This window comes from Salvelinus namaycush, chromosome 4, assembly GCF_016432855.1.
Source record: "Salvelinus namaycush isolate Seneca chromosome 4, SaNama_1.0, whole genome shotgun sequence".
Classification (NCBI taxonomy): Eukaryota; Metazoa; Chordata; class Actinopteri; order Salmoniformes; family Salmonidae; genus Salvelinus; species Salvelinus namaycush.
Window position 1 is genome coordinate 64557785 of NC_052310.1, and position 20165 is coordinate 64577949.

Here is a 20165-nt window from a genome sequence, read left to right on the forward strand (position 1 = left end):
AGTGTTGTGGACTAGGGGCAGTTTTATTTCTGGTGTTGTGTTGAGGTCAATAGCTTTCTGCTGGAGTCCAGTTGACTCCACTGGCTGAAGAACCTGAGTGAGCTCATTGTGAATGTCTTGAGTTAGCTCTGTGCTGATGTGATGCACAAACGGCAGCTCACTGACCATAGAGAACACCTGACTGTCTCGGACCAGGGAGTACATGCGACTCTCTCTGACCAATGAGAAGACCTGGCTATCTTTGACCACCGACAGCACCTGACTTTCCCTCACAACCTGACTGGACCAGTTGGAGCTGGCTCCTCCCCCAGCTCAAGGATGCAGAACTCCTGTACCTTCCCAGACCTGCTGCAGGATCCTGGGGGTGGAGCTGCGGAGACTGCCTGTGTCCGGAAACATCCAGGAGAGCCCCCTGCTGACCAGAGAACCCATCCCAGAGACCTCTTCCCCCAGAGAGTCTAGCTCCTGCTCCCCTCCAATCCCAGAGATCTGGCATACCCTTCTAACCAGAGCACTTAGTCCAGAGACAGAGAACTGCTTCTCCTCCTCCCTAAACACCCTGCTGACCAGAGTGCCCAGCCTGAAGCTCTGCTCCACCTCTTCCCTCCTAGCCCCAGCCTCCCCCTCCTTGTCGTTCTCCCTGTGGCCCTCCACCGTCATCCTGGATCGATCCATCATGACACGACTGAACTGGCCCTCCAAAGCCTCTAGCGGTAGGCCGCGTACCGCCTGGCTACGTCTGTGTCTGTCCTGCCGAGTGGCAGTGTGTGTTGCCTGGCTGTGATTGTCGAGCTGAGACATAGAGGGAGTGTGTGTGTCAAACCGAGAGGGAGAGGTCTGTGTGTATGTTGAGCTACTGCTGGCCTGTGGGAGGTGGGCACGGTCCGTTCGTTCCTCCGTCCACCCGTCTATTCCTCCTCCGTCTCCTCTCTGCAGATAGGATACAGCAGTGCCTAATGAGGTCCCTGCAGGGCCACCGTAGCGGGCTCCGGCCCTGGACAAGTCCCCTCTGCAGCAGTCAGTTGCCAGGACCCCTCCCAGGACCCTGCAGCCATCAGGTAGGCCTGACAGGACACCTGGGCTCTTGTTAGCAGGCCCCGGTAGCCCCTCCGGCCCAACGGTATATACATCAGCCTGCTGGACCAGGAGGACAGGTGTCTGCTGGAGGGCTCGGTTCCTTTCCTCGTCTCTGTCCCCAGGTCCAGACCAGGCCTCCTCACCCCAATAGAGTCCTCCCTCTTCCCTCGCTCTACGCAGAGGTAGAGCTCTCTCCAGCCACCTATCAGACACTCCCACCCCAGACCCTGATTGATGACACGAGTCTCACTCTTCCACCTCTCCTTCCAATCCCTGCTGCAGGCTATCCCGTTCCAAGGCAGTGGGAGTGAGAGTAGGAGTCCCTGTCCGGTGGACTGGGGAGGCCCTGGCCCTCCTCTGGCTCTCTTCATTAGCACTACTGCAGGGCCGTTCACGGCCCTCAGCAGCACCGAAGCTCCACCTGTTTACCCCAGCATGCAGAGAGGAGACGGCCTGAAGATGCTGAGGGGCTCCGGCTCCAATCTGAAGAGGTACAGCATAACACGCTGAAGGATGACGAGAGACAGAGACAGGAGCCTCCATAGACATGGCCTCTGTCTGGGTGAGAGAGAAAAACATGATAAATAACTTCGGCTTCATGTTTCACATTTTTGAAACAAGTCATTCCTCATATAACCAGGTAGCCTGTTTGTTTTTAACAGAAATTGTTCATTCGAAAGTAAAAGGACTGATAAGAAAGCTACAGTTAACCCACATTGCCAATAAAAATAAAAAAACCTTTTCAAGTATTTAAAGCATGTCTGTTTTCTTCTGTAGAAAAACCATTAATCAAAGCATTAACAAGCCAATGGAGTGAGGATCAGAGAGAGGGGGAGCAGGAGAGAGAGACGGGGAGAGATGTAAACACACTAACGTCTTGCTTTGTGTACAATGTGCTTTCACAAAACGCTAGTTGTTTTCTCTGAGGTCGGCTCTGAAAACCCTGCAGGAAGGTAATGGGTTTGAAATATGTGCATATTAAACAAAGAAAACAAGCCAAGGGAACAGGCATTTCATGCTCCATAAAAGTCTGTATTAGGCTGTGTGTGCGTGCGTGCGTGAATGCATTAGGCCGAGGCAGGGGACAGGAGTAGCCATTATATTATTATCTAACAATTTGCAAAGAAGAAGATGTGAAACCCGACCTGACTAGAGCTGAGATGGCGACGTTCAGAGCACTCACATACACATGGAATAAAGCAATGTATTGGGCATGCTGTGGAGATAGATACGCAGCCTACACCATAGTCTGACAGTTAGACAACATGTGAAGTGGGTTTATCTTATACCCTTAATCTCTATTTTACCTTTTTGTTAGAAACATTTTGCAAATTTGCCCCATTGTTAGTTAGTAAAAGGTTTACCCATCCACTAGCACAGTATCCATCTATGAATGTACGTGTTTATGTCACTGTGTGTACGTACCATAGCCGTACAGGTCTGTAGTTGAGAGCACAGAGCTCCTCTGTTGTCTATAGTCTCCATTCTCTCCTGCTACAGCGAACACATCCATCCTGTTGGTGGAGAAGGAGGTAGCCATATAATTAAGAATTAGAACACTAGAAATCATCCATATTGGTAAAGTAATTTAATAGGATCTCGATAAGGCAGCGGTTAAGCCAGAGGACATGGATCTCTCTCTCCCTCTCTAGATCGATAGACTCTGGGTACTAACTCCTAAACTTGGGATAGGGTTAATTATCAGGTATCCTATTGAAATATTGAGTGCTTAGGTTTAGAGGGTCTACACCAGAAGTTAATGGTTATCTGTAGGAGGAAGGTATATAGCATGTGCAATTAAGCTTGGAATGTGCTGAGTGCAGGGAAAGCGATCACGTGGCAGGCATTGATAAGGGGAGAGAGCCATGGATTAGTGATGAAGGGGGTCGAGGTCAGGTCACGTTAAGGGAGAATGAAAAGTTTACGGGCAAATTATTTGGTTTCCTGCCTAGCAGTAGGAGAAATTGACTCAACTCAGCCTAGGAGAAAGGGTTAAATATCAGTACTTGTGTGAACAATGTCTTTGTTTAATGCAGCTGTATTGATCCTCTGGGAAGAATAAACTTGGTTTAAGCTTTCATAGTGTCCGTCAAGTTTTTACTCAGAAATGAGGACCTAACAATATATAAAAGACGAGGGGGGTGGAGGTTCAGAGCAATTGGGGGTTTATCCCGCTGGCAGTAACCTTTTTTCCCAAAAGCGATTTAAATTAGTTTCATGCTGTGACACAAGAGACTCATGCACATGTGCAGACACACACACACACACTAATAGCATAATACATTTAGCCCTCGCTAAGTCTGCTGTCAGATATCTTCTTGAGCTGTATATTTGGTTTCGCTCTGTGTTCTCCTCCCCCCCACACTCCCAGATAGAGGTTGAGTAACAAATACGACCCTGGTTCCTGTAAAGTGCACTACTTTTGACCAGGGAACATAAGAAATAGGGTGCCATTTGGGACGCACACCCAGTATTGTACTTTATGTTAATCCTCCAATCTACACGCACACAGTCATTCTGCTTCACTTCACAGCTAGTTGAGTGTCTCATAATCCTTATCCAGACATTGGGGCTGTTTGCTATTCAAATCGAACAGTGTGTGCGCGAGCATGCGTGCGACACGTTTTACTATACTTTACTAGACGTCCTCATAAGAATCGTAAACCAACAAAAAAAAATCTAAAGTCTGGACGTTTTGCCGGTCCTCACTTGTAAAAAGGCTATTTTAGGCTTAGAGGTTAAGTTTAAAGGTTAGGGGTTAGAATTAGGGTTAGGGAAAATAGTATTTTGAATTGAAACAGATTGTTGATCCCCAAAACGTCCTCACAAGTACAGCAAGACAGGTGTGTGTGTGTGTGTGTATGTATGTATGTATGTATGTATGTATGTATGTATGTATGTATGTATGTATGTATGTATGTATGTATGTATGTATGTATGTATGTATGTATGTATGTATGTATGTATGTATGTATGTATGTATGTATGTATACATACACAGTTGAAGTCGGAAGTTTAAATACACTTTAGCCGAATACATTTAAACTCAGTTTTTCACAATTCCTGACATTTAATCCTAGTAAAATCCCCTGTCTTAGGTCAGTTAGGATCACCACTTTATTTTAAGAATGTGAAATGTCAGAATAATAGAGAATTATTTATTTCAGCTTTTATTTTTTCCATCACATTCCAAGTGGGTCAGAAGTTTACATACACTCAATTAGTATTTGGTAGCATTGCATTTAAATTGTTTAACTTGGTTAAAATGTTACGGGTAGCTTCCCACAATAAGTTGGTTGAATTTTGGTCCATTCCTTCTGACATACAGTGGGGCAAAAAAATATTTACTCAGCCACCAATTGTGCAAGTTCTCCCACTTAAAAAGATGAGAGGCCTGTAATTTTCATCGGTACACTTAGGTACACTTCAACTATGACAGACAAAATTAGAAAATCACATTGTAGGATTTTTAATGAATTTATTTGCAAATTATGGTGGAAAATAAGTATTTGGTCACCTACAAACAAGCAAGATTTCTGGCTCTCACAGACCTATAACTTCTTCTTTAAAAGGCTCCTTTGTCCTCCACTCCTTACCTGTATTAATGGCACCTGTTTGAACTTGTTATCAGTTTAAAAGACACCTGTCCACAACCTCAAACAGTCACACTCCAAACTCCACTATGGCCAAAACCAAAGAGCTGTCAAAGGATACCAGAAACAAAATTGTAGACCTGCACCAGGCTGGGAAGACTGAATCTGCAATAGGTAAGCAGCTTGGTTTGAAGAAATCAACTGTGGGAGCAATTATTAGGAAATGGAAGACATACAAGACCACTGATAATCTCCCTCGGTCTGGGGCTCCACGCAAGATCTCACCCCGTGGGGTCAAAATGATCACAAGAACGGTGAGCAAAAATCCCAGAACCACACGGGGGGGACCTAGTGAATGACCTGCAGAGAGCTGAGACCAACGTAACAAAGCCTACCATCAGTAACACACTACGCCGCCAGGGACTCAAATCCTGCAGTGCCAGACGTGCCCCCCTGCTTAAGCCAGTACATGTCCAGGCCCGTCTGATGTTTGCTAGAGAGCATTTGGATAATCCAGAAGAGGATTGGGAGAATGTCATATGGTCAGATGAAACCAAAATAGAACTTTTTGGTAAAAACTCAACTCGCCGTGTTTGGAGGACAAAGAATGCTGAGTTGCATCCAAAGAACACCATACCTACTGTGAAGCATGGGGGTGGAAACATCATGCTTTGGGGCTGTTTTTCTGCAAAGGGACCAGGACGACTGATCCGTGTAAAGGAAAGAATGAATGGGGCCATGTATCGTGAGATTTTGAGTGAAAACCTCCTTCCATCAGCAAGGGCATTGAAGATGAAACGTGGCTGGGTCTTTCAGCATGACAATGATCCCAAACACACCGCCCGGGCAACGAAGGAGTGGCTTCGTAAGAAGCATTTCAAGGTCCTGGAGTGGCCTAGCCAGTCTCCAGATCTCAACCCCATAGAAAATCTTTGGAGGGAGTTGAAAGTCCGTGTTGCCCAGCAACAGCCCCAAAACATCACTGCTCTAGAGGAGATCTGCATGGAGGAATGGGCCAAAATACCAGCAAGTGTGTGTCATTGCCAACAAAGGGTATATAACAAAGTATTGAGAAACTTCTGTTATTGACCAAATACTTATTTTCCACCATAATTTGCAAATAAATTCATAAAAAAATCCTACAATGTGATTTTCTGGATTTTTTTTCTCATTTTGTCTGTCATAGTTGAAGTGTACATATGATGAAAATTACAGGCCTCTCTCATCTTTTTAAGTGGGAGAACTTGCACAATTGGTGGCTGACTAAATACTTTTTTGCCCCACTGTACATATTACCTCAACTAACCGGTGCCCACGCACATTGACTCTGTACCGGTACCCCCCCCCCCCTGTATATATAGTCTCGCTATTGTTATTATTTACTTTTGTTTCTTATTTGAATTATTTTTAACTGCATTGTTTTTTTTCACCTTTATTTAACCAGGTAGGCCAGTTGAGAACAAGTTCTCATTTACAACTGCGACCTGGCCAAGATAAAGCAAAGCAGTGTGACAAAAAACAACAGAGTTACATGTGGGATAAACAAAAGTACAGTCAATAACAAGCATTTCACTGTAAGGTCCACACCCGTTGTATTTTCGCGCATGTGACAAATAAAATTTGATTTTAGCCACAGCTCGAGAATCCTCACGACCAAGTGAAGAATCTTGTAGTGGGCGACACCCGTCTGTGCTACATAGTTTAGTCTGCGCACCATTACGTTGGCAAGACAAAAAAAAAAGTGGTTTAATGTGAGAAACTGTCCACCCGGCTTCAGTGTGTGGTAACTATGGTGGCTGCATGTTGTCATATCTCTGTTTTAGCTTTGTTTTGTCTGTCTGCTATCTTTCAGTGTTGGAGATGTGTTGGTTGTATCTTATCTCTCTGAAATCCACAAGGATATACGACCTCTGAACTTCTCCAAGATTGCATTCTCAATATCACCCACTAGCACGAGTGGACATCCATCTCATCTGACTAGCTCGTCCTCTCCATCTCCTGTCTTCTATCTTTGTCTCCTTCACTCCCCCTCCATCTTTTCTCCTCACACTCCCTCGCAGACGCTCCCTCCCACTACATCTTCCTCCCTCCATCCATCCCTCGTCTCTCCCTCCATCTCCCTCAATCCCCTCTCCAAATCATATCTTCTGTCTAAAGCCTGCAGGAGAAAGTGCTGTGCCGTTGTTAGGGGACGTTGTCTTGCGGAGTAAGTTACAAGTCAGACAGGAGTAGTAGCTGTAACACCAGAATATCAGATCACACAACCAGGCCTAGGAGCCAAAGAACACAGGCCTACTGTGATCCCTCCCACACAGAGGCTGAGAGAAGCCTGCTGTGTCCTACTCCATCAGTGGTCTACAGGAGTGTGTGTGTGTGTGTGTGTGTGTACGCTCCCCACTTACACTTCAATTGCAGGGAGTAGTGACAAATGGGTTTTATTTGGTTTTCATGCCAGACAGATGGAACAATGAGGAATGGGTTTTATTTGGTCTTCATGCCAGACTGACCAACACTAGGCAATAAGCAATGCCGAGGAGGACCACAATGTAAATAAGCCTCCTCCTTTATGGTGTTTCGATCCTCAATTTTTTATTCATGTAACGTCATCTTTGACTGGAGAAGCCTACTATTTTTATAGGCCCTGTGCATTCAAAAATCATATTGCACAACAGCTGATGAAACTACCGCCTGTCTTTTTTACCATTTTAAATGGAAAACCGTTACAGTAAGGTATCTAATTCTTACCCAGAATTTAGAATACCCATCAAATGCCATGGTTGTGTAGTTGCAATGTAGTGGGAGTGGAGAGGGGTTTCAGGGGTGTGTGTGTGTGTGTGTGTGTGTGTGTGTGTGTGTGTGTGTGTGTGTGTGTGTGTGTGTGTGTGTGTGTGTGTGTGTGTGTGTGTGTGTGTGTGTGTGTGTGCGTGCGTGCGTGCGTGCGTGCATGCGTGCGTGCGTGCGTGCGTGCGTGCGTGCGTGCGTGCATGCATGCATGCATGCGTGTTAACTCACCCAGAATGGAAAAGCCTGGAGAAGTCGGTCAAGGAAAGGCTGGAGAGAAGGCCACTCTGGGAGAAAACATAAGATACACAGTATTACACACACCCTTTCACTCGTAAAAACAACTGGATATTGCAAACATAAGAGGTCCCACCAAAGGACTTCATGGACATAATGGAAACTAAGCTCCAAATGGTTTTGGAGACATCGAACATGCTGTTCCTGATCTATACACTTGTCGTCCTTCCAAAGACCGGGCAATTACAGTGCTTAGTGAAAGTCAACACCCCACATTTTACCACCTTAAAATGTAATAAAAAAAAGATTACATTAGATATTTTCCTACCAATCTACTCCACATTTTCTAAGTGAAAGAAAATGTATTGAAATTCTTTCAAATCATTAAAAAAAATAAGTTATTTCTGTCTATATTTTTCAGCAGGACAATCAAACTAATGCCCAAGTCAGGCCAGAATGGCTTTCCAATAGGTGTTGAGTGTTCCAGTCTCAGTCCTGAATTAAATTTGCTTGAAAAGCAGAGAATTTTAAATAAAAGTTTTATGCACCGAATACAACAGGTGAAGACCTTACAGTGAAATGCTTACTTAAATACGTTCTTGGATAAGGGCTTGTAAGAAAAATAAGTGTTAAGAAATGATTTACTAAAATGAACTGAAGTAAATAAAAAAAGGTAAAGTGACTAAGCATAGATAAACAGAGTAGCAGCAGCATAACAAATGGTGGGGGGGGGGGGGGGGGGGGGGGCAATGCAAATAGTCCGGGTAGCCATTTGATTAGCTGTTCGGGTGTCTTATGGCTTGGGAGTAGAAAATGTTAAGGTGCCAATTTGGACCTAGAGTTGGCATTCCGGTACCGCTTTCCGTGCGTAACAGAGGAATCATTCTATGACTAGAGTGACTAGTCTGACAATTTCTGGGCTTTCCTTCCTCGGACACCAGTGTAGAGGTCCTGGATGGAAGGAAGCTTGGCCCCAGTGATGATGTACTGGGGCGCGGTCAGAGGCCGAGCAGTTGCCATACCAGGCAGTGATGCAACCAGTCAGGATGCTCTCGATGGTGCAGCTGTAGAACCTTTTGAGGATCTGAGGACCCATGACAAATCTTTCCAGTCTCCTGTGGGGGAATAGACATTGTCGTGCCCTCTTCACGACTGTCTTGGTGTGCTTGGACCATGATAGTTTGTTGGTGACAGGTGACATGAAACCAATGAACCTAAAGCTCTCGACCTGCTCCACTACAGCCCTGTCGATGAGAATGGGGACGTGCTCGGCCCTCATTTTCCTGTAGTCCACAATCATCTCCTTTGTCTTGATCATGTTGAGGGAGAGGTTGTTATCCTGACACCACACTGCCAGGTCTATAGGCTGTCTCATCGTTGTCAGTGATCAGGCCTACCACTGTTGTGTCGTCGGCAAGCGTAAGGATGTTGGAGTCGTGCTTGGCCATGCAGAAATGGGTGAACAGGGAGTACAGGAGGGGACTGAGCACGCACCCATGAGGGGCCTCCGTGTTGAGGATCAGCATGGCAGATGCGTTGCTACCTACCCTTACCACCTGGGGGTGGCCCGTCAGGAAGTCCAGTTGCAGAGGGAGGTGTTTAGTCCCAGGGTCCTTAGCTTAGTGATGAGCTTTGAGGGCACTATGGTGTTGAACACGAGCTGTAGTCAATGAATAGAATTCTCACGTAGGTGTTCCTTTTGTCCAGGTGGGAAAGGGCAGTGTGGAGTGCAATAGAGACTGCATCATCTGTGGATCTGTTGGAGCGGTATGCAAATTGGAGTGGGTCTAGGGTTTCTGGGATAATGGTGTTGATGTGAGATATGACCAGCCTTTCAAAGCACTTCATGCTACAGACTTGAGTGCTACGGGTCGGTAGGCATTTAGGTAGGTTGCCTTCGTGTTCTTGGGCACAGGGACTATGGTGGTCTGCTTGAAACATGTTGGTATTACAGAGCCGGTCAGGGCCAGTTTGAAAATGTCAGTGTAGACACTTGCCAGTAGGTCAGCGCATGCTCGGAGTACACATCCTGGTAATCCATCTGGCCCTGTGGCCTTGTGAAGGTTGATCTATTTAAAAGGTCTTACTCACATCGGCTACGGAGAGCGTGATCACAGTCATCTGGAACAGCTGGTGCTCATGCACGCTTCAGTGTTGCTTGCCTCGAAGCGAGCATTGAAGTAATTTAGCTCGTCTGGTAGGCTTGTGTCACTGGGAAGCTCGCGGCTGTGCTTCCCTTTGTAGTCCGTAATAGATTGCAAGCACTGCCACATCCGACGAGTGTTGGAGCCGGTGTAGTACGATCCAATCTTAGTCCTGTATTGACGCTTTGCCTGTTTGATGGTTCGTCGGAGGCCTTAGCGGGATTTCTTCTAAGCTTCCGGGTTCGAGTCCTGCTCCATGATTGAGGCAGCTTTACCCTTTAGCTCAGTGCGGATGTTGCCTGTAATCCATGACTTCTGGTTGGGGTATGTAGTAGAGGTCGACCGATTAATCGGAATGGCCGATTAAATCGGGGGCGATTTCAAGTTTTCATAACAATCGGAAATTGGTATTTTTGGGCGCCGATTTGCCTATTTTTTATCTTATTTTTATTTTTTACACCTTTATTTAATCTTTATTTAACTAGGCAAGTCAGTTAAGAACAGATTCTTATTTTCAATGACGGCCTAGGAACGTTCTGCCTGACAGATTTTTAACCTTGTCAGCTCGGGGGATCCAATCTGCAACCTTACAGTTAACTAGTCCAATGCTCTAACACCTGATTACATTGCACTCCACGAGGAGCCTGCCTGTTAGCGAATGCAGTAAGCTAAGGTAAGTTGCTAGCTAGCATTAAACTTATCTTATAAAAAACAATCAATCAATGACTGTCATTGCTCCAATGTGTACTTAACCATAAACATCAATGCCTTTCTTAAAATCAATACACAATTATATATTTTTTAAACCTGCATATTTAGCTAAAATAAATCCAGGTTAGCAGGCAATATTAACCAGGTGAAATTGTGTCATTTCTCTTGCGTTCATTGCACGCAGAGTCAGGGTATATGCAACAGTTTGGGCCGCCTGGCTCTTTGCGAACTAATTTGCCAGAATTTTACGTAATTATGACAACATTGAAGGTTGTGCAATGTAACAGGAATATTTAGACTCATGGATGCCACCCGTTCGATAAAATACGGAACGGAATAAACGTTTTGTTTTCGAGGTGATAGTTTCCGGATTAGTCAAAGGTATATGGTTTAGAGAGAAATAGTTGACGCGTTATAATTCCTGTAATAACTTGCGGCTGAATTTGAAAGGGGTTCTTTCGTTATTTTACCGTTCATGTCTTCCATAGAGAATGTCTTGATCTACTTCAAATAAGGTCTGTGTTTCGTGCAGGCTTAAACCGCCTCGATGTTTTGATACCAGTGTAAATCTCACTAGGATAAGGTAACGTTTGTCAACATATTTTCATAAATCCACTCTACAAAAAAATGTATCTTCGCTTATATTTAGCCAATATTGATCAGAGTTACCTTGTCCTATGGATATCTCACAGTTATAAAATTGCCACGGTGATGTAAGCCTACACGAAACACAAACCTTATTTTAAGTGAATCTAAAAATATCCTATGGAATAAATGAAGGAACCGCTTTTCAGATTTTGCTAGAAGGTGTCATGGGAATTATGACTCGCACTTTGGTTGTCAATTCTTACCATGCCCATTATTAAAATAGGATTTCCTGCATATAGAAATTAAAGTTTTTGTTTTCAACATTCATCACAGGTAACTTAAACTCTATTTTTATTCAAACAGTTGAGAGTATTTGTCTCCTAAGCAGACTCTTCAGTATCATTGTCACTTCAGAGCTGTGTGCGTGTGTGTGTATTATATTAAGTGTTCATTGTTCATTCAATATTGTTGCAATTGTCATTATTACAAAAATGTGTGTGTGTGAATGATATATATATTTTTAAAACTTAAAAAAAAAAAAAAAAAACGGCCCCTTAATCGGTATTGGCTTTTTTTGTCCTCCAATAATCGGTATCGGTATTGAAAAATCATAATCGGTCGACCTCTAGTATGTAGGTACAGTCACTGTGGGGACGACATCATCGATGTCCTTATTCACGAAGCCAGTGACTGATGTGGTGTACTCCTCAATGCCATTAAAAGAATACCGGAACATTCAGTCTGTGCTAGCAAAACATTCCTGTAGCTTAGCATCTGTGTCATCTGAGCACTTCCATATTGAGCGAGTCACTGGTACTTCCTGCTTTAGTTATGATCATATTATTTGCCAAATGGAGAGCGAGGGAGAGCTTTGTACGCATCTCTGTGTGTGGAGTAAAGGTGGTCTCGAGTTTTTTCCCCTCTGGTTGCACATGTAACATGCTGGTAGAAATGATGTAAAACTTATTTAAAAGTTTCCCTGCATTAAAGTCCCCGGCCACAATGAGCGCCGCCTCTGGATGAGCATTTTCTTCTTTGCTTATGGCCTTAAACAGCTTGTTGAGTGTGGTCTTAGTGCCGGCATCGGTTTGTGGTGGTAAATAGACAGCTATGTAAAATATAGATGAAAACTCTTGGTAAATAGTGTGGCCTACAGCTTATCATGAGATACTCTACGTCAGATGAAAAAAACCTTGAGACTTCCTTAATATTAGATTTTGTGAACCAGCTGTTATTTAACAATAGACAGACCGCCACCCCTTGACTTACCGGAGGCAGCTGTTCGATCTTGCCGATGTATGGAAAACCCAGCCAACTGTATGTTATCCATGTCGTCGTTCAGCAACGACGACTCGGTTAAACATCAGATATTACAGTTTTTAACGTCCCGTTGGTAGGTTAGTCTTGATCGGAGCTCATCGATTTTATTATCCAATTATTGCACGTTGGCTAATAGGACTGATGGTAGAGGCAGATTACCTACTCGCCTTCGGATCCTTACAAGGCATCCCAAACTACGTCCCCGATATCTGCGTCTCTTCAAGCGATTGACAGGGATTTGGGATTTAAATCCTTTGCCTCGACTCGTTAAAGAAAAAAATATTCGTCCAGTGCGAGGGGAGTTATCGCTGTCCTGATATCCAGAAGCTCTTTTCGGTCATAAGAGACGTTGGTAGAAACATTATGTACAAGTTAAAAATTACACAATAGCACAATTGGTTAGGAGCCCCTAAAAACAGCAACCATCTCCTCCAGCGTCATTGCTGTCCAATGATTCCCAAGCAAATTTATTGCGCTTGAGCAATTGGACTGAATCTTTTTGTATATATGTTGACCTAAGAGTTGGTACAATCTTATTCAATAGAGCTTACAGATGTAATGGCTGCCAAAAGGTGCTTACAGCTAGTATTACCTCTTGACTTGTGGTTAACTTAATTTCAACCCCACATAAATGCATACAGGAAGGAAGACCCACAACGCAATTTATTTTTGTGATCCATTTTTTTTACCCAATTTAAAATAATGAAGAAAAATGTTTTGTCCACAATACAAATTAATAACTACAAATGTGAGCACTATAATTGTTGGTATAGAAACTCTTGCATCAGTCACTGGCTTCATGAAATATACTCTACATTAAAATGACTTAACAACCTGGAACTCTACCATTACCTGCTGAACCTGCCTCAGTAGATGGATGTCAGCGTCCCAAATGGAACCCTATTCCCTACAAAGTGCCCTATGGTCCCTGGTCAAAAGTAGTACACTATAAAGAGCACTGAGCCTGGAACCTGCCAGTTACAGCCCATTATCCAAAGAAGCAGTTCGGTAACACTTTACAGTACTTAAAACCAGCAGGTATATAATGCATTTTAATTCAGTTAGACTAGACTTGTCATAAGCATACAATATATGACCCCCTTATGTCTTAGAATCATCTCATGATCCTGACTAAATACCAGCCACCTTGAGAGCATATTATATGCCTTATTATAAGACATTATAAATAAATACTTGTTGATAACAAGCTATGAAGTATTATGCCAGCAGGTGTTACCAGAAGTGCTTCACATCTCTCTGTGTGTGTGTGGTGTGTACAGACATGGTAAAGTAGGAGGAGATACAGTATTTACAGTGATAGCTTAGAGGAAGTGGAAGATGCATTTCTTTGAAGATGTGTTTTTTCCTTGTTTGATATATATCCGACGGCACAGCACTAATTATGACTCCGAGACTAAGAAATGCAAATGACTTTACGTACTGGGTTAGATAAACTTGAGCAGAAATCACAAGCTAACTGATCTATAACAGGAAAGTTAGGGAAATGTAAGGTTATGTTCTGGGCTGAGTTTACTCTGGTCTGGAAATAAGAGTTGGTTGGGTTGCAAGGACTGGTTTCCCAAAAATATTAATACAAAACTAGCCCTGGAATAAAGAGCATGCTCAATGTAAATTGTCTATTGAAAGTGTTTTTTAGTCCAGGAATAGGCTTAGTCGGTGTCCGGGAAACTGGCTCTAAGAGAATAAGAGCGGTTGTGGTGTGGTCTGGGTTAGTAAGAGCGGTTGTGGTGTGGTCTGGGTTAGTAAGAGCGGTTGTGGTGTGGTCTGGGTTAGTAAGAGCGGTTGTGGTGTGGTCTGGGTTAGTAAGAGCGGTTGTGGTGTGGTCTGGGTTAGTAAGAGCGGTTGTGGTGTGGTCCGGGTTAGTAAGAGCGGTTGTGGTGTGGTCCGGGTTAGTAAGAGCGGTTGTGGTGTGGTCCGGGTTAGTAAGAGCGGTTGTGGTGTGGTCCGGGTTAGTAAGAGCGGTTGTGGTGTGGTCCGGGTTAGTAAGAGCGGTTGTGGTGTGGTCTGGGTTAGTAAGAGCGGTTGTGGTGTGGTCTGGGTTAGTAAGAGCGGTTGTGGTGTGGTCTGGGTTAGTAAGAGCGGTTGTGGTGTGGTCTGGGTTAGTAAGAGCGGTTGTGGTGTGGTCTGGGTTAGTAAGAGCGGTTGTGGTGTGGTCTGGGTTAGTAAGAGCGGTTGTGGTGTGGTCTGGGTTAGTAAGAGCGGTTGTGGTGTGGTCTGGGTTAGTAAGAGCGGTTGTGGTGTGGTCTGGGTTAGTAAGAGCGGTTGTGGTGTGGTCTGGGTTAGTAAAAGCGGTTGTGGTGTGGTCTGGGTTAGTAAGAGCGGTTGTGGTGTGGTCTGGGTTAGTAAGAGCGGTTGTGGTGTGGTCTGGGTTAGTAAGAGCGGTTGTGGTGTGGTCTGGGTTAGTAAGAGCGGTTGTGGTGTGGTCTGGGTTAGTAAAAGCGGTTGTGGTGTGGTCTGTGTTAGTAAAAGCGGTTGTGGTGTGGTCTGGGGGGTTTGGGTTAGTAAGAGTGGTTGTGGTGTGGTCTGGGGGGTTTGGGTTAGTAAGAGTGGTTGTGGTGTGACTCACCTTGCGTTGCTCTCTGAGATGTGCAGCTTCTTTAGGATGGTTGAAACGGAATATAGTCCCTCTCCCTAGCTGGATTACTGCACCTGAAACCAACCAGACACAGAGACAAACATACTCAATGTAAATGGCACATAAGTTATTATACCGTGAACAAAGTTTTATACCGATGGTTGGTTTCCTGGACACAGATCAAACTTAGTCCTGGACGAAAGAGAATCTCTATTGAAATAGCTTTTTAGTCTAGGACTAAGCTTGATCGGTGTCTGGGAAACCAGCCCTGAGTTGAGTGCTATGGCAGTGGATGGTTGGTAATTGGAACAGTATTAAAAGCTGATAGTGGGTTCAGTTTTAGTGGGAGGCACACAACACATCTCTCCCAAATGTTAAGATTAAAGTGCTGCCTCTTCACCTCTTCCCATGGTATCCACTTCAAATTCCTGCATTCTGTCTCCCTCTGAAGCATTCAGTGTTACCAGTCAAGAGTGGATGTGAACCACGCTCCCATCCCTTCTCCACAGGGCAGAGGACATTTCTTTTACTAAACATTTGAGGGCGAGAGGCCTTGGAAAAAGCCCTGAACAAAGCTCCAGGCCTCTCCGGTCAATTGGCAGATGGTGGTGATAGCAGAGTGGGTTCTGAAGTAGAGACCAGGATCAACCTTTACAGAAAAGTGGGAATAGAGCCAGCCAGGCAGGCAGAGAGCTGAAGAGCTAACTTTGGCCCCGATAGAAAAACCCACTATTCAGTTAGCTCTGCCAGGTCTGTCTGCCTGTGAGCTTTTTTCCCCATCGTAGCCTCGCTTACACCAACCCGCTCTGGCTCAGAAATATAAAGAACAGCTGTGTGTGTGTGTGTGTGTGTGTGTGGATAGAGGAGAAAGAGTGAGAGTCCCAGCACCCCACATCAAAAGGTCCCTGCCAATACTCCTTCATAGCCATTTCAATTGACCCAATAGCCCCTCCGAAGCAACTGCATCTCAGGCCATTTTCTACACAACAAATGATAGTAATTTCTACTCCTGTTGCAGCTCAGGTGTATTGTCACTAGTCAGAAGCCATTAATCGAAGCAAGATTAGTATTTTCTGCACAGAAAGGAGAGAGAGCGTGCGTGTGAGAAAGAGAGGAGACCTGGAGAAAATCTTATAAGTGTGAGCCTGCTAGATATATAAGCCCCAATATCAGCCTCTATTCCATAGCTTTACAACACATCCTAGAGTTTTCTAGCCTATTACCTTCGGTAAATCACCCAGGCGGGGTCTTGACGAAAGCCAATCATGTCAGAGAGATTGTGTACTTCATGGCAATGTATTCACTTTACCGCGGCAAAGGACTGAGAAAATGAGTAAAACTTTTTCGGTTTATTTGTCAAGTTGCCTGAAAGTTAAGAGTTGTGTTGTCTAGTCCCAAAGTAAGAGGGGGAAAGATGAGGTCTCCAAAGTTGGAGCAGCCACTATAGGTTTAGCATGTCTTCCAAGTCCACACAGGCTCATTGAAAGAGAGGTGCAGGTTTAGATTATAGGTACAACTGTCCCAGTGCCCCAGTTAGAGGACGTAAATGACCAACTGTCCCAAAGCCCCGGTTAGAGGACGTAAATGACCAACTGTCCCAGCGCCCCAGTTAGAGGACGTAAATGACCAACTGTCCCAAAGCCCCGGTTAGAGGACGTAAATGACCAACTGTCCCAGCGCCCCAGTTAGAGGATGTAAATGACCAGTCGCAAGGTTTGTAAGCCTCAAAGTTTGTGCCTCCAACTCCCAGGGTCAGAGAGAGGATTTTGTACACATTATCCTGCAGAGTCTCCACACACTCACACACGACCGGGAGATGAGAGATGACACACACACACACAGATCATTACCCTGTGTCAGCTGACAGGGCTGGGTCGTCTCCAGTCTGTTGACAGAGCACAGCGCCCCCGTCTGGGGGATCAGAGTAACAACTCCATCACGGTTCTCAAACACACAGTGTTCCTCCAGCAGACCAGCACCATGGAGCACTGCAGGGAATAAAGGGAGGGAAGCGGTCAGAGGTTGATGTAAAAAAAAGCGTGAGTTTAAGGGGGTCAGTTGAGGTGAGGCTCAGAATCACTTATCTTGATCATATAATGAGCAGTGTAAGACACAGGGAAATGAGTGCCTAATGCTCAGGAATAACACTAAACTCACATGAACCCCAAGCAACAGCCCACAGCAGATATCCTGTCTGCCTACTGACTCACCTATATCCGGATTGGATGAAGCCTCGTCTCGACCCACCAGCGTCCTGCCCTCCTGCAATCAGATCACAAGGCCAATGTCATTAGGTCTGCCTGATCGTAAGCTGATTTGCTCACAGGAGAATCCAAATCTAAGGATGCATCCCAAACGGCACCCTATTCCCTATATAGTGCACTACCATGGCCCTGGTAAAAAGGAGTGCACTTTAAAGGGAAGAGGGTGACATTTGGGATGTAGACTAAGAGACCAGTAGTGAATAAACTAATATGGATTTTCCACATTTAGCAGTAGTTTTAAAACAAGCTACATTATTGGCTAGTAGTGTACAAACAATTAGGAACACCTGCGCTTTCCATGACAGACTGACCAGGTGAATCCAGGTGAAAGCTATGATCCCTTATTGATGTCACTTGTTAAATCCACTTCAATCAGTGTAGATGAAGGGAAGGACAGAGGTTAAAGGATTTTTAAGCCGTGAAACAATTGAGACATGGATTGTGTATCTGTGCCATTCAGAGGGTGACTGGGCAAGACAAAATATTTAAGTGCCTTTGAATGGGCTATGGTAGTAGATGCCAGGCACACCGGTTTTTGTCAAGAACTGCAACGCTGCTGGGTTTTTCACGCTCAACAGTTTCTTGTGTCTATGAAGAATGGTCCACCACCCAAAGGACATCCAGCCAATGACAACTGTGGGAAGCATTGCAGTCAACATGGGCAAGCATCCCTGTAGAATGCTTTCGACACCTTGTAGAGTCCATGCCCTGACAAATTGAGGCTGTTCTGAAGGCACAAGGGAGTGCAAATGAAAGTTTGTAAGGTGTTCATAAAGTTTTAGACACTTAGTGTATACAGTATACTCTATACATGTCTTTGTCTTACTCACTTTTAAATGATAGAGAATGATGCCAGTGCTGAGAAGATCATCATTGATGCCGATTAGGTGAGGTAGTTTGGAGTCCATGACCACGCCTATACCCTGCTTCCTCAGAGCTACAGTCTCCTCCTATATAGTACCAGACACAGAACAGGGTAGTACTACTATTATGATAACATGTTAACCCAGCTCTACGCCTATACCCTGCTTCCTCAGAGCTACAGTCTCCTCCTATATAGTACCAGACACAGAACAGGGTAGTACTACTATTATGATAACATGTTAACCCAGCTCTACGCCTATACCCTGCTTCCTCAGAGCTACAGTCTCCTATATACCAGGAGATTAACAGACAGGTGAGGTAAGAGTCCAACACTGTCGTCTCATACACACCAACGTTCAAAGGTTTGGGGTGACTTAGAAATGTCCATGTTTTTGAAAAGCACATTTGTCCATTAAAATAACATCAAACTGATCAGAAATACAGTGTAGACATTGTAAATGACTATTGTAGCTGGAGACAACTGATTTTTTATGGAATATCTACACAGGCGTACAGAGGCCCATTATCAGCAACCATCACTCCTGTGTTCCAATGGCACATTGTGTTAGCTAATCCAAGTTTATAATTTTAAACCCTTTTGCAATCATGTTAGCACAGCTGAAAACTGTTGTTCTGATTAAAGAAGCAATAAAACTGGCCTTTATTTTTTATTTATTTAAACTTTATTTAACCAGGTAGGCTAGTTGAGAACAAGTTCTCATTTGCAACTGCGACCTGGCCAAGATAAAGCAAAGCAGTTCGACACATATAACACAGAGTTACACACGGAATAAACAAAACATGCAATAGACTAGTTGAGTATCTGGATCATCAGCACAGTCACAGTCAGTCAAAGACACACAGAATCAGACACAGTCAGGGTCACAGACAGTCACAGTTCGATTACAAGCTCAAACTGGCCAAAAACAATTTCTGAAACTCATCAGTCTATTCTTGTTCTGAGAAATGAAGGCTATTCCATGCGAGAAGTTCTTTCAAAAACAAGGACATTTCTAAGTGACCCCAAACTTTTGAACGGTAGTGTATGTATGATCGTACATAACAGTCAGACACAGTCATACATAGTCAGACACATACAGCACACTTCTATGTGTGTTGTAAAAGAGTTACATGGTCGCTGCCCATATCATTGCATACCACAGGGGCCTTGCTTTAACAAAGTTAACCATTTTCACTGTAGTGTCCAAAACGTCTTTCAAGCTGTCAGGCATTTCCTTGGCAGCAAGAGCCTCTCGGTGGATGCTGCAGTGTACCCAAGTGGCGTCAGGGAGCAACTGCTTGCACGTGCATTACCACTCCACTATTTTGTGGCTTTTGTGCCATCACAGTACATGTACCAACACATCTTGACCAACAAAGTCCATTTGATGTCACAAAGCTGTCCAGTACTTTAAAAAATATCCTCACCTGTTGTCCTGGTTTCCAATGGTTTGCAGAAGAGGATGTCCTCAATTGACACCCCAGAAACGTAACGGACATATACCAGGAGCAGTGCCAGGCCCGCCAAGTCGGTTGACTCATCCAGCTGTAACGCTTAGAATTCACTGGCTTGTACGCAACGCAGTAATTGTTTCAAAACAGCTCCTGCCATGTCACTGATGCGTCGTGAAACAGTGTTGTTTGATGAAGGCATTGTCTGTACAGTTTTTTGGGCCTTTTCCCCCAGCATTGTCCCAGCCATATCCGTGGCAGCAGGAAGAATTAAGTCCTCCACAATAGTATGGGGCTTGCCTGTCCTAGCCACTCAGTAGCTCACCATATAAGACACTTCAAGCCCCTTCTCAGTCATGGTATCTGTTGCTTTTATACATGTCTTACTACTCGAAAAATTACTCTTAATTTTCACTCAAAAAACTTCCGTGGCTTATTTTTGTTTCTAAATGTCTGCACAAGAGTTTCATCGAGTTGTGAGATAGTACTTTTGCACATATAAAAAACACACTTTGGCTGAGTAAAGGCACTACTCCCA

At 44.4% G+C, this 20165-nt stretch overlaps 1 pseudogene; it reads right to left on the bottom strand.

The window, feature by feature from the left end:
• Nucleotides 1-1282: 1282 nt before the first annotated feature.
• The window catches only part of LOC120045960, a 57481-nt pseudogene continuing 38598 nt past the window's right edge, over nucleotides 1283-20165 (bottom strand).